Source organism: Trifolium pratense, linkage group LG1 (genome assembly GCF_020283565.1).
Source record: "Trifolium pratense cultivar HEN17-A07 linkage group LG1, ARS_RC_1.1, whole genome shotgun sequence".
In the NCBI taxonomy this organism is placed as follows: domain Eukaryota; kingdom Viridiplantae; phylum Streptophyta; class Magnoliopsida; order Fabales; family Fabaceae; genus Trifolium; species Trifolium pratense.
Genome location: NC_060059.1, coordinates 4,309,386 through 4,323,167, shown reverse-complemented (window position 1 = coordinate 4,323,167; position 13,782 = coordinate 4,309,386). Strand labels below are relative to the sequence as shown.

The following is a 13,782-nucleotide window of genomic DNA, read 5'->3' as shown; positions in this document are numbered from 1 at the left end:
GATAGAGATCCACGGAAATAAAGATGAACATGGATGAGGAACATTTGAAGTGATGAGACAAGTGGTAAAATATTATCCGCTCGTCTCATTGACAAACACGTAAAACATAAAATGAATATGAATATAGGAAACAAACCTAGGGTGAGAGATCATCTCATATCTCTCACCATGAGCAAGTGTTTAATACCATTAGATTAAGAGGGTTTACAAATCTTATAGTGAACCATCTATGTGATATTTTTCTCCTTTTGTTTACCTTGACTTTTTCCTTTTTCTAATTCTCTTGAAATTTAAAATTAGTATTATTATTTACGGGAAGAACGTAAATTAAGTCTTGTGAACTTAGTTCAGTTGGTAGGACATTGCATTATATATATAGGTTGGGGGCCGGGATTCGAACCCCCGTCATCTACTTATCCATTTTAAAGCTAAAATTTCTAGTCACTAAACCACTTAATAAAAAAAGAAAGTAAATTAGTATGAATAAATTTAGGCCAAAATACGTCAAGGAGATTTTATTTTATGGAAAATACTAAACAATGCTCTCGGGACACTGGTTAAGCATATAAATATGGAAATTGTGTCTCGTGACTTGTGCATTCAATGCATCGGAAATGTAAAAAGTTACTTTATGAATATTAACTTTATCATTTATTTCTATTTTTGGTATGCTTAACAAGTGTCTGAGGGGCACTGATTAGCATGACCCTTCTGTTATTTATTTGTAACATTTTAGTCATTTATCTTTTATTTTTAACGTTTTGTTTAAGAAGTTAAATTAGCTTACTCAAATTGGCACCAAAGAGAATCGAACTTGAAACCTTACGTCATTTTCTCGTAACACTTTAGTAATTTATCTTCTTTTTTCTCATATAGATCCTTTATCTTTTATAATTTGCTCGTATAAATCATTTTCTCATTTTTTTTTAAATTAAAAAATACTGATATTTATTTTTAAAATATTTTTTTTAATAAAATTAAACAAATTTAGAATTTTGATGAACCATATACATCATGTTCATCAATCTTCCACAGATTTCAATACAGCGACACAAACAATGACCCAGCAGCTGAACTAGAACTTAAAAAGCCAACTTTAGAAGCCAATCCATAGAGGGTAACAACAAATGGGCATAAGAAGAAGCAATCATAGGAAAAGTGAAATGGTTTGGCAGAGAGTCTGCAAAGCTTGAGGATCCATCAAGTTAAAAAGGATTGGATTGAATTTTGGAAACAGAAGAAGATTGAAAAAGGAATGGATTGATTGAATTTTTATGATTTTTAATTTCTGGATCTTAGGTTAATTTTGTGGCTAGAAGATGAAAAAAGATTTTATATTTTTTAATTAAAAAATGACATATATAGGTGTATATTGAGTGAGTTATAAAAATAAATGACATACTCCCTCCATCTCTAACTATAAGATTAGTTTTGACAAAATTGTACTATTCATTTATCTTATTTTGATCGTGTTTTTTTAATAATATATAGATGTAAATATTAGCATGTAAGATCTTGTTTTATTCGTCTTGACGATTATTTTCAAAATATTAAGTTTTTTTAATTTTTAATAATAGATAATTAAAGATATTAGTGATCAAAGTTGTTCATTGGCGTACGTGCAGTGATTAAACATACTCTTATATTTAAGGACGGTGAGAGTATATAGAAAAAATAAGATAAATAGCTAAAGTGTTACATGTAAATATGATAAAAAAAAAAAGATAAATAATATATGAGTCTTGCTAACGAGTGCTCCCGGGGCACTCTTTAAGCATTATATTTAGAATAACTTTTTATTCAAAAAATTAAACACCGCACATTCTAATGCGTTGACTTTACGCATTTCCATAAAAATGATATAAAAAACTTACTATATATAGTCTTAAAGAGTGCCTGGAGGCACTCGTTAGCATTTTCTATAATATATAATGTTACAAATAAAAAAAACTAAAGTGTTACAAATAAATAAGATAAATAATCCTAATGTATTTTTCCCATAAATTTAATTGGTAAAAACTTTTGAATTTATAAAAATTAAAACAATAAAAACAATGATGGTGGTTTGAGAAGAAAGAACAAGAACAATGATAAAGTACAATATATGTATCTTACATCCTCATTATTGAATGGTTGAGATTCATCAATTTAAGTGTGCACCGTGAGAGACTTGAAGCCGTCTCTCACGTTAGAAGGCGCCCCCATTACATTATTTTATCCTTTTACCCCATTATTGTCGTTCCGCTCAATTAATCTACATGTATCATAAGGCACGGATCTAGGTACAATGCTTTGGGGTCACCTGACCCCACTCCTTTGATTTTTCCCCAACCAATAATAACATAATTTGTGCCATTGACTCCACAATTCAAATATTGTAATGTCTCCATTTATCATCAAACACAATCCCACAAGCACACACTCACTTGCTGTAATTTACATTTATATGGTTGCATATAGTGCTATCATAAATTACTGGATGTAATTGAAGGCTCGCCTTTAAAATTTAACAGAGACTTTCTTTTAAACAATGGGAAATCAAAATGGGATATGGTAAAAATTTATACGAACAATTGGGAGAGTTTGAATAAAGATGTCTAACATAATAATATCAGTATTGTCATTTAAATAATGTGTTTTAAAGAGTGTTAAACATAAATGGGCGAAAGAAAATGATATATTTTATTCAAATTTTAAACTATTGGCCAAAGTTTGTTTATAATTAGGGACGGAGCGAGTATATATACTCCCTCGTCTTAAAATATAGTTAAAAATTGGTCATAAAAAATAAACGTATTTGGTCCAAATTTTGAACCAAATATAACAGGTTTATATTTTACTCATTTTTACTTATATTTTAGGACAGTGAGAGTATATACAGATGTTACAAATAATTTTGACCTCACTTATTAAAACTTCTGGATCCGTCCCTTCATAACAACAATATCATTTACATGTACCAAAAAAAAAACAACAATATCATTTACTCTATTATTATTATTATTATTATTATTATTATTATTATTATTAAGATTTGCAGGATTCATTTCTGCGTCTCTAATGGTTGACCTCTCTGCGTTGATGTTGACTTTTTGGAGATGGACTAAGTTCAGCGACTTACCTGCTTAGGGTTTTCACTCTACCGTTGTCGCATTACTTTTTGACGCACGAAGATGCTTTTTGGATTCCAATGGGCCGTTCACTTTTGCTTCGAGTTCGGAGTTAGAGTCTAGTAGCATCGTTATGGGTCGAGGTGATGGTCGTCTGGTGGTCGGGAGTCTTTTAGGTAGTATATGTTGTTGGCAGTGCCGGTCCCGACTATTTCGAGGCCCGGCTCGAATATTAAAAAATTAATTCTTATATAAAAAATTTAAAAAGATATAATTTTATTTAAATTATAAACAACATAAAAAATAGTCATTCATGTAACTAACATAAAAAATATTCTTTTGTAAAAAAAGTATAAATTTTTATTTTGCTAAGTTGTTTAGTGGTTGGAAATTCAACATTGAGGTGCATAAATTAAAAAACCATGAGTTCGTAACCTGAATCATGCATATATAATACAATGTCCTTACCAACTGGACTATGTTCACGAGACCAAAATATTTATATTCTGATAGTCATACAAAATAAAATTAATATCATAAAAAAATATTCATAATTTTTATATTTTTTTAGAGGTCTACTACCATATATACTTTTCTAAGAGGCCCCTAAAAAATAGAGATCCGGCTCAGTGGCACACCTTGTACACCCTCTTGGTCGGGCCTGATTGTTGGCTTATTTCATCGGTATTCCGCATATATACGGCATTTTTTTTTTGTAGTTCCGCTTTTGCCGGTAATATTATTATTGTGTCTCATATCACAACAAATGACATAACCTAACCTAACGACTTCTATAATATTAAAAGCCGTTCATGCTTGCTCTATATTTTGCCCAAAATCCTTACTTCCTTTATCATTCCTAATTTGTGTTGATGAATAAAATTGATCTTATTGGTTGGTTGGCCTCTTTCTCATCTTTGTTTCTTCTTGCCAATGCATACGTAACAGGTGTTTTGCACCTAGTGTGTGATCCTTACTTGATGCGACATGTGTCTACATTTCACTATAAACTAGCTTAGAGACCCGTACATTTTACATAATTTATTCATTTAACAATTCGACCCACATTTTCTTCAACACCAGCCACTAAACAGTTTGGCGACAATATTCGAGTTGTCGGAATCTTCTATCGAATTATAATCCTTCTCTGTTTCAACTCTTAGCTTCTTCTCCATTCCACCTGTTGGTGATAGTAGAATTGCGTGCTTCTGCTTGTGTTTCCTTACCCCCAACTGCAAACAAGGTACCGTGTAATTGTTGTAGGTAAGTTGTTGGGAAATGAATGGTGGGGCAGGTCTGCGTGATCACTGAACAAGCAGAAGCACGCAATAATAATATATCGTAAACTACCTTGACAAACTTATAATAATATATAAAAATTGCATAAGTTGTTTGTATATGCTCTAAAAAAGAGCTAAAAAAGTCAGGTCAAATGGACTCTAAGTTCACACTAGGTGAAAATTGTATTTTTATAAATTAGTTTATCATAAATTACCTTGAAAAACTTACAGTAATACATAAAAATTGCATAAGTTTTTTGCATAAACTAAAAAAATATCTAATCCAAACGTACCCTAAATATTGTGTCGTTCTAGGAAACAATCTCTAATTCATATTATTTTGGGTTAAATATGTTTTTAGTCCTTACATTTTACTCTATAGTCAAAAATGGTCCCTGCATTTTTTTATGGTGAAAAAAGTCCTACATTTTCTTCCGTTATTAAAATTAGTCTTTGCCGTAAATTTTTAACAGAATGCTGATGTGACATTCGTGGGTCCAGTTTTTTTGATTAAAGATAATTTAAATTAAAACAAAAAATCAAAACGAAAAAAAACCGGCTTAAATGCGGTTTTACCCCACCTATTTTGAAAAAATCGGAATTTTATCCCCCTATTTTGGTATCAATTTGGTGAATTATTGATCAAAATTGAGTTTTGTGCGAAGCTTTGAAGTTGAGGCTCAAAAGCAAACTCGTACCTCAATTTTGGTAACTCAATTTTGATCAATAATTCACCAAATTGGTACCAAAATGACCGTTATCAAATTACCTTTCCACAGAATCAAACTCTACTAAATTTGGATATACATAGAGCGATTAATTACCGTTTTAGTGAAATAGGGGGATAAAATTCCGATTTTTTCAAAACAGAGGGTAAATCTGCATTTACCCTTTCAAGTGACAATACTTTCAAGTGACATTCTTTCTCCTTTTCTTCAGCTTCCCTTGACTCTATCTCACGTGTCAATTCCTTGATACAATCCTGCATTCTATCTTTGCATGCTTGAAGGGTATCTGTCTGATAGTTCTTCATATTTTGAAGTTGTTCTTCCACGTCTGTTCCTCATCTGACAGATATTCAGACGAATCTTCCTCTACAAAGTCCTCATCTGGGTCTTCTTCTATGACCAAGTTTTCCAAGAACTCTCTATTTGGCAGTACCGGCGCATCTTCTACGTCTTTCTCCCGTGATTTAACCTTGTAGCAATGAAAGGTTGTTTTGTTGTTCAGTTGAAGAGTTATTTCATCATTTGCCCCTTTTAGAAATGATTTGTATTTTTCTTCCTGGATATTCTCCATCTTCTTGAGCCAGTCTTTGAAGACGAGGAACTCTTCTTCCTCCTTTCTTCCATTTGTCTTTTCTTCTATCTGTTTGGCTCGTTCTCCCACAACTTTGCAAGTTTCCTTTATCGGGGTTTCAACTGTATTTCTAGCGTAGTCCTTCGAGAGGTTCATGATGAGTTTGGACAACTGACCTATATGGGTTTCCAGATTCTTGATAGAGGCTCATTGGTTGACCGCAGTTGTTTGAATACTATCAAAGTTTGTCTGGCTTACTTTCACAAACTGGTTGAATGCTTCCTCTAAAGGTGATGGTTTTCTGGGTTGTGGTGCCTGTTGTGTTCCTCCTTGATTTGAGCTTTGGTTCCACCTAGGGTTCTGATCTCTCCAGCCGACATAAGGATTTTGGCGGCCCATGAATTTTGCATGTTCCTCCTCTGTGACTCCTTCAGGAATACAGTAACCATTCAGATGGTTCTCCTGACAAAAATCGCAAGTCTCTTGATTCTTCTTTACCTTAGCTCCTAGTGAGGCCTTCTCCAGTTTTCTTTTCAGCAATTCTATTTCTTTGAGGTAGGCAGTTTCTTTGTCTAGCTGCAGCACTCCAGCAGGTTTAGAGCTTCTTTCGTTGTTCATGTTGTACTCGTTCTGACACATCTGTTCGATCAGCTCCTTCAACTCTTCGGCTGTCTTGGCATTTATTGATCCTCCAACTGAGGCATCGAGGTGCATCCTTCTGTAACTTACACATCATATCTAATCCGACATCAGATGTCAAGGCAGGAGCAGAGGCAACAACCATATTTGACAACTGTTGCTTTGTGTTTCTACCAGTATTTCCATTCAGCAAAGTATCAATGTGCTTCTTATCAAACCCATTAGGGTTTAGGGTTTGGGTTTGGGTTTGGGTTTGGGTTTGGGGTTTGGGGTTTAGGGTTTGGGTTTGGGTTTGGGTTTGGGGTTTAGGGTTTAGGGTTTGGGTTTGGGGTCTAGGGTCTAGGGTCTAGGGTCTAGGGTCTAGGGTTTATTTTCATTGTTTTTTATTTACTTGAATTTTTAAGAAAATGCCTCCAAAATATAATTCTATTTCTGAAATTTCTCCATCCAAAGAAACATGGAATGTATTGGTTAGAATTGTTCGCATGTGGTTTGTTAAAGATATGAATAGAGATGTGCTGCCATATTCTTTAGAAATGGTTTTGATGGATAAGAAGGTTTATTCACATCTTGATTTTCAATTTATTTTTTAAATTTTTTAAGCAATCATATCTAACTTTTTGTTTTTTTTTTGTGTGTATTCTAGGGTGAAAAGATCCATGCAACAGTTCGAAGAACATTAATTTACAAATATGAAAAGGAACTCACTGAGGGTCATGTGTATTCCATAAGCAACTTTAGTGTTGCCACTAATGTGGGATCATATAGAACCACCAATCATGCCTATAAAATTAATTTTCAATTTGGAACTAAAATCAAAAAATTTGATGACAAGTTGATACCTGCTAATATATACATGATCAGTGAACCTCATAAGATTTTTAATGATAACTATGATACCGATTATTTGATAGGTTTGTCTATAATATATACTTAGCATAAAATTAAATAAACTTTCGTTTGTCTATAAAACTAAGACTTTCGTTTGTCAATTATTTATTTATTTGTTTAATAAATAAATAATGTAAAGTACTCCAAATTTTTAACCCGATACATCAAGTTTTTTTTCTTTTATTTTTATTTATATTTTGGGATGGAGAGAGTAACTTATTAATCTTTATGTTTTGTTTAGTTATCGATTTAAGTGTATTCTATGTGGCCATTATGTGGACAAGCTGATTAATTTTTTAAAGTCTGATGCATCCGACAGTACATGTGTTGTATTGCTTTTTGGAAGGATGAATTTTTGGAAAGGTATCACATAACCCTCACCGTGTAATTTTAATAAGGCTTCGATGCTTAAACAAAATTCAACATAACTAAATTATAATTCCGGTATACCTACTGTTCAGAATTTCGGACAATATACAAGGGTGTTATTCAATCCAAATATTGATGCCGCTGCAGAATTGAAGCAAAGGTTTATAGTTTTCTCCTATTTACAGTATATACACGGAGTAGTTTGGAATGCATTTTATGTTCACTTAATAAAATATGTCTTTTATATCTATAGAATGCTGGACAGAACAATTTCTAAGCCTCATTCGGTATATGCAATAAATGAAACTACAAAAGCACATGTATTGGATCAGTGGGTGTACAAAACAATTAGACATACTCTATCAACCCTTGGTTTATGTGCAATGGTAACCATTACTGATATTGATTTGTTTGTCTATTTTTATTTTAGATTTATGAAGTTGTACCTAAGTTGTCACAATTAAATATTGCAGGGGTCGATGTCCGTTATATTGGGCAAAGTAGAACATTCGGAACCTAACTGCGATTGGTGGTATTTATCCTGTGTATGCAATACCAAAGTGATTCCTTATGATAATATGTATTATTGTCAAACATGTAGTAGACGTGTTTTAATTGTTAGTCAAAGGTAAACATTTATTTTTTAAAATTTATATCAAAAGAAAATGTGTTTATTTATGGGTCATTCTAATATATCTAATGAAAGCATATATTAAGTTTAATTTAATAGTACTTTATGCTCATAAAATACAAAAATTTTAATATGAGATGTGTGAGCTCATGTAGCACAAATCCATTATTACTTTAAATGAGATTCACCGTTTGATGATATATTTTTGTTAATGGTGTTAATAAATCGTAAGTTTGATTTCCTAAAATTTGACCATTAGTTTAGATATCACGAAAAGAAATTATATGAGTTATTTGATTTTCTAAAAATCGACCATTATTTTTTATCATGCGTTTTTTGTTACTCTATTCATCATAATTTTTATTTATGTTGTAAACAAAAATAAGTAAATTTTTAAAATTTTGCCCCCGTGCTTGGCACGGGTATCATACTAGTTATATAAAAAAACTTATTATTTAAGGTCTTAAAAAATGTCACCGGGACACTAGTTAGTATTTACCTATATTTAAAATAGGAGAATGTTAACATGTGCACTAAAAGCACATGTTAAGGAAGTAAAAATAGAAAGTATTAAATGTTGAAGCATTAAATTTTAACTTTTTAAGCATTAAATTTTTGTATCATTAAATGTTAAATTTCTATATTAAGATACCTTAACATGTGTCCTATATGCACATGTTAACAATACCCTTTAAAATAACTATGTGACCAAAAATTTGACGGTAGAAACAGGGACATATATATCTAGAAATGTTAAATAGTGGGGACAATATTGAAATGTTAACCTTTTAATTTGAGTCTTGCTAATAAATGTCTTAAAAAGAGTTTCTTATAAATAAGTGACTTAAGCGCGCTTGTTAAGTAACTAACACTACTAAAAAACTGGCGATTTCAGACGGAATTTCGGACGGATCTAAGACGCAGTTCACACGGTTTTGGGACGGAATATCACGTTGACACGGATTTCAGACGGAATGGCTCCTGTCCGAAAAAGCCTCGTGGCTAATTAACATATTCCGTTGGAAATTCCGTCCCAAATTATTTCAGACGTATTTCGCACGCAATTTCGACAAAAAATCATAAACCATATCTGTTTTGTATTGAACTTATTTCAGACGAATTTGAGACAGATTTCACACGGAACAAAAATTATTTTCAAACGCATTTCAGACGGATTACTTATTTGTTTCGTACAAAATTCGGACGGACTATGTGTATTTTTATATTATTATTAATCAACTTTTCACACAAATTTGTGACAGAATATTAAAACTTTTTTAGTCAAAAAATAGACATAATTAGACCATCATATGCAAATTAAGTGTCTATTAAGACTAAAAGGAAATAAAAAACAACCTGCAAATTTGCCGACAAAAAAAGAAAAAGAAAAAATATATTGGTGTTGAATTTTGTTCAACTTAATTAGAGAGATTCTTGTCCTCAAACCCCGTAGTTAAAATGCATGGAAAAGGATTGCCTGCAGTTGAATTTTACTGTAGGGTCGTGCTGTAAGGCTTTTAAGCCATTCTCATCCACATTTTTTTTTAGTTTATAATTTGTTTATTTTATTTAAATAACAATTGGGCAAAGTTACTCAACTGTGTCATCCTGCAATTGCACACAACTGCAGGTAATCCAGGTCCAAAATGCACTAGAGTTAAGAGATTAATCGTTGTAGTTGTACATACTACATTACTACTAGTACTACATACATAAAGATTATCTAGTTCACACTAAAAAAAATCAAAATCAAATTGATTATTTTAGAAAGATTAATAAATTTTTAAGAAAGATAACAAATTAAGTCAAATATATTTTCTAGTTTTTAAAAGTTCAGTTTGATCGTTTAAATTAAAATCATGCATAGGTAGTACAATATCTTTTTGGTCTTAAGATGTCGTGTTCAAGAGAATTAATTTTTCTATTAAAAATAACTAGCGGTGCAACTTGTTATCCGTTTACCTTTCATTCAAGTGTATTTATCTTAAATATATAAAACTATATGTTTATTTTCTTTTTATTTAAAATGGTACGTCAATTAAGTTAAAATGGTCAATTTGTGTGTTGGCCTGACTTTCTTTTAAAGGTTTAACTAACAAATATGGAAGGGTTAAATAAAAGTACCAACATTATAATTACAAATACAAGTATACTCTTATAACTACCACACACATATTTTTGAACTTGATCAAAAAGTGGGAAAAGCAAAATTATTATCAATAATGGTATCACTAATGGGTATTTTTATAACTTTTGAGGATGGGATTCAATTGTCAACACATCGACAAGACTTTCTTATGCACTTTGGAACTCTAGGAGGTATACACAGAAATACAGGGCAATCTTTGTCATTATAACACTTTTGATAGTGATTATATTCTGTGATGTCAAATAAGAAAAAAACCAATGTTAATGATAGGGAACGAAACATATAAAGAAAATTTGAAGAAAAAAAAATGATCTTACTAGGGAAGCCTTCAATTACAACGGTAAATATAAAAATAAAAGTAAACATAATTTGAAAAAACATGAGAGTTTTAACCATAATTTCCTTTGTTTGCGTGTAAAGTTTAAAAATTGTATGATCACTTTATAGTGTGAAACCCCAATTATTAAAATTGGAGTTTATCATTAAATGTCTCTTGGGTGCATTGATATGTTGTGTTTGTCAGCACATTGTTGTTTTTTTTTTTACCATCAATTTAGTTTGGTTCGGGGATCAGATCCAGAATTATGTGGTTCCAACCTCCTTCTGATCGCAGTTACGGGGGATAGAATCGTGACCCTCTCTGCCAAGTTCAGTGTCAATCACCACTAAACCAACTAACGATTGGTTGTCAGCACACTGATTTTATCACACCGGGAAATTATTGTTTTTGTTACGCTTTTATCGTTTCATGATATAAATGGGAACAAAATTATGGTTGTAGGAATAAATAACGCATTGATTATTTCGGATTTGGATCCTCTCGATCTCAATTTGTCTCAATCTTTCTCAACAATTAATCCTAATCATTATTTTAAATCTAACCGTAGAAAGAGAAAAACACACCAATAAATAAAAATACCCTATAACAAATTCAATTCACTAATTTAGAATTTGTCTTTTTTTTTCCTTCTAAATTGCAATTTTGGTCTCATACGTTTCTGGACTGGGCAATGGGCTTAAAGGCAAAATCAAACTAGCCCAATTAATATGAGAAAGGAAACAGGCCCAAAACAATTAAATTCTAAACGTCCATTTGGCGATATAAGGCCTTGGCGAGGTAGGTGATGACGGATAACGCCCATAAGACGGATTTGCATACGATAATAAAATATCTTCCTCCTTCCCTGCCTTAGCGATTAACTTGGGAATGAAGAAACCAACTCCTTGAAACTGCCATGGCTTGGAGACCAAGGTTTTTTTTTTTTTTTTTTTTTTGGTAGAGAAGGAGACCAAGGTTTTATTCCTACTTTCACGCTGCATCACCGGAAAAGGCGCTGAAGACCGGATTTGTAGGAACCCTAGCTTGGAGAAGAAGGCTTTAATGGTCTATAAATAGTTTCATATTTTCATCTGTAAAGGGATCGAATTCTGACTTATAAAACTCCCAGGGTTGTTGGGATTGAACTGAGTGTAATCACACCATTTAATCAATAATACAAACCCCCTTGTTTTTTACCAGAACATTTTGGCGCCCACCGTGGGGCTGCGGTAAAATCATTTGATCCCAGCCTATCACAGCAACTAGACAAAAAATCAAACATCTTCACATGGCTGGAGAGCATGGAAACAACGATAACTCTAGCGTTAACACCCTGCAAGCCGCCGTCGTAGAAATACGGCGCTTACAAACTCAGATTGCGGCCATCGAAGCCGAAAGAACTAATGAGAAAGAGAAAGCGAAATTGATTTCGGAGGAGGAGGAGGAGGGAGAGGGCGTCATGGACGTACAACCTTTAGCACAACACTTGTGGGATGCCCAAGTGGTGGAAACAATCAAGGTTCCTCACCTTCCTACCTTCGACGGAAAGACGGATCCAAGGGAGCACCTGATGGCAATTGGAACACAAACCGCCATAATCAATGCTCCGGAGCATCTAAAGTGTAAACTACTAGCCGGCACCTTCAAGGATGTCGCCCTACGTTGGTACATGAACCTTCCAAAGAACTCAATTGAGAGTTATGCTGACTTTCATAAAAAATTCATCCACCAGTTCGCTGGGTCGAAACACGTGAAAGTCACATCAACCAGTCTCTTCTCCATCCGCCAAAACCATGGCGAGTCATTGCGAAGTTTCCTAGCCAGATTCAGCGAAGCCACCATCAAGGTCTCAAATCCCAATCAGGAGATGTTTGTGGCAGCCTTCCACAATGGGCTAAGAGCAGGACATTTCAATGAGTCCTTAGCCCAAAAGCCAGCCTCGTCAATGCAAGAGGTAAATAAGAGGGCGGAGTGTTATATAAAGGGCGAGGAAAGTAACGCCGAAAAAAGACAAAGAGACGTTAAGGAGAAGGAATACGTGGGCTGCGCCACCAGAGCGCCTGAACACCCACGACTAAAAGCGGGAGGCCACCAAGGAGACCCATGGCAAAGGCATCACGGTAAGCCCTACCGCCAACCGCCCAGAAGAGAATTCAGGAACCATCCCGCCAATGAAGACCTCACGCCATTAAATGCCTCAAAGGTTTACGTCTTAAACGAAATTCTGGCCACTGGTTTGGCAAGCCTCCCCCCAAGGAGAACCAGTAACATTCCCATGGGGCTTGACGATAATGCCTGGTGCGCATACCACAGGTGTAGAGGTCACTCCACAGAAAAATGCTTCCGCTTAAGAGATTTAATCGAAGAGCTAATAAAAAGCGGACACCTCCGTAAATTCATTGACGATGCCGCCCAAGGGCGGGTTGTCGTGCCAAAAGTCCCCCGACAGGAGCCACGGGACCCCCCTGGGCCAAATAGGGAGCCTCCCAAGGGGAGAATCTCCGTGAATACAATAGCGGGAGGATTCTCAGGCGGGGGTGAATCAAGCTCAGCAAGGAAAAGGTATGTACGCCGAGCCATCTCGGAAATATACCTCGTAAGACAACCCCAACCATTAGACGTACCAGATTTGGCGTTCACTGCAAAGGATGGGCTGGAGGTAGCGCCTCATGACGATGATCCTTTAGTGATACAAGTCCAAATTTTGAACTGCGATGTAAAGAGAGTACTGATAGACTCAGGAAGTTCAGCGGACATTATGTACTGGGAAGCTTTCAAGGCCATGCAATTGGCAGAAGAACAATTGCAACCCTACTCAGGAACCCTGGTTGGGTTCTCTGGCGAACAAGTGGATGTAATGGGCTACGCCTCCCTTCTTACCACGTTTGGAGAAGGCAGCAACGCCAAAACTATCAAGGTGCGATACCTGGTAGTTAAAACTCCTTTTACCTCCTATAATATTATTATAGGTAGGCCCGCCTTTAACACATTGGGGGCGGCCATGTCCACTCTATACCTAGCAATAAAATACCCCCTTGATAATGGGGGAGTAGGAACAGTAAGGGGCGATCAGATTCTCGCCAAGAAATGCTACG

At 34.3% G+C, this 13,782-nt stretch overlaps 2 long non-coding RNA genes across 2 annotated transcripts; one reads left to right on the top strand and one right to left on the bottom strand.

The window, feature by feature from the left end:
- The first annotated feature begins 7,389 nt into the window (after positions 1-7,389).
- On the top strand, positions 7,390-8,258 carry LOC123882136. The gene is made up of 4 exons (XR_006799702.1): positions 7,390-7,582; positions 7,681-7,748; positions 7,842-7,974; positions 8,062-8,258. It is a non-coding gene; the product is annotated as an uncharacterized LOC123882136 (long non-coding RNA).
- Positions 8,259-10,329: 2,071 nt separating this feature from the next.
- LOC123882132 lies at positions 10,330-10,822 on the bottom strand. Its single transcript, XR_006799691.1, has 2 exons — positions 10,686-10,822; positions 10,330-10,598 (listed from the first exon to the last, which is right to left on the bottom strand). It is a non-coding gene; the product is annotated as an uncharacterized LOC123882132 (long non-coding RNA).
- Between the last annotated feature and the right edge of the window lie 2,960 nt (positions 10,823-13,782).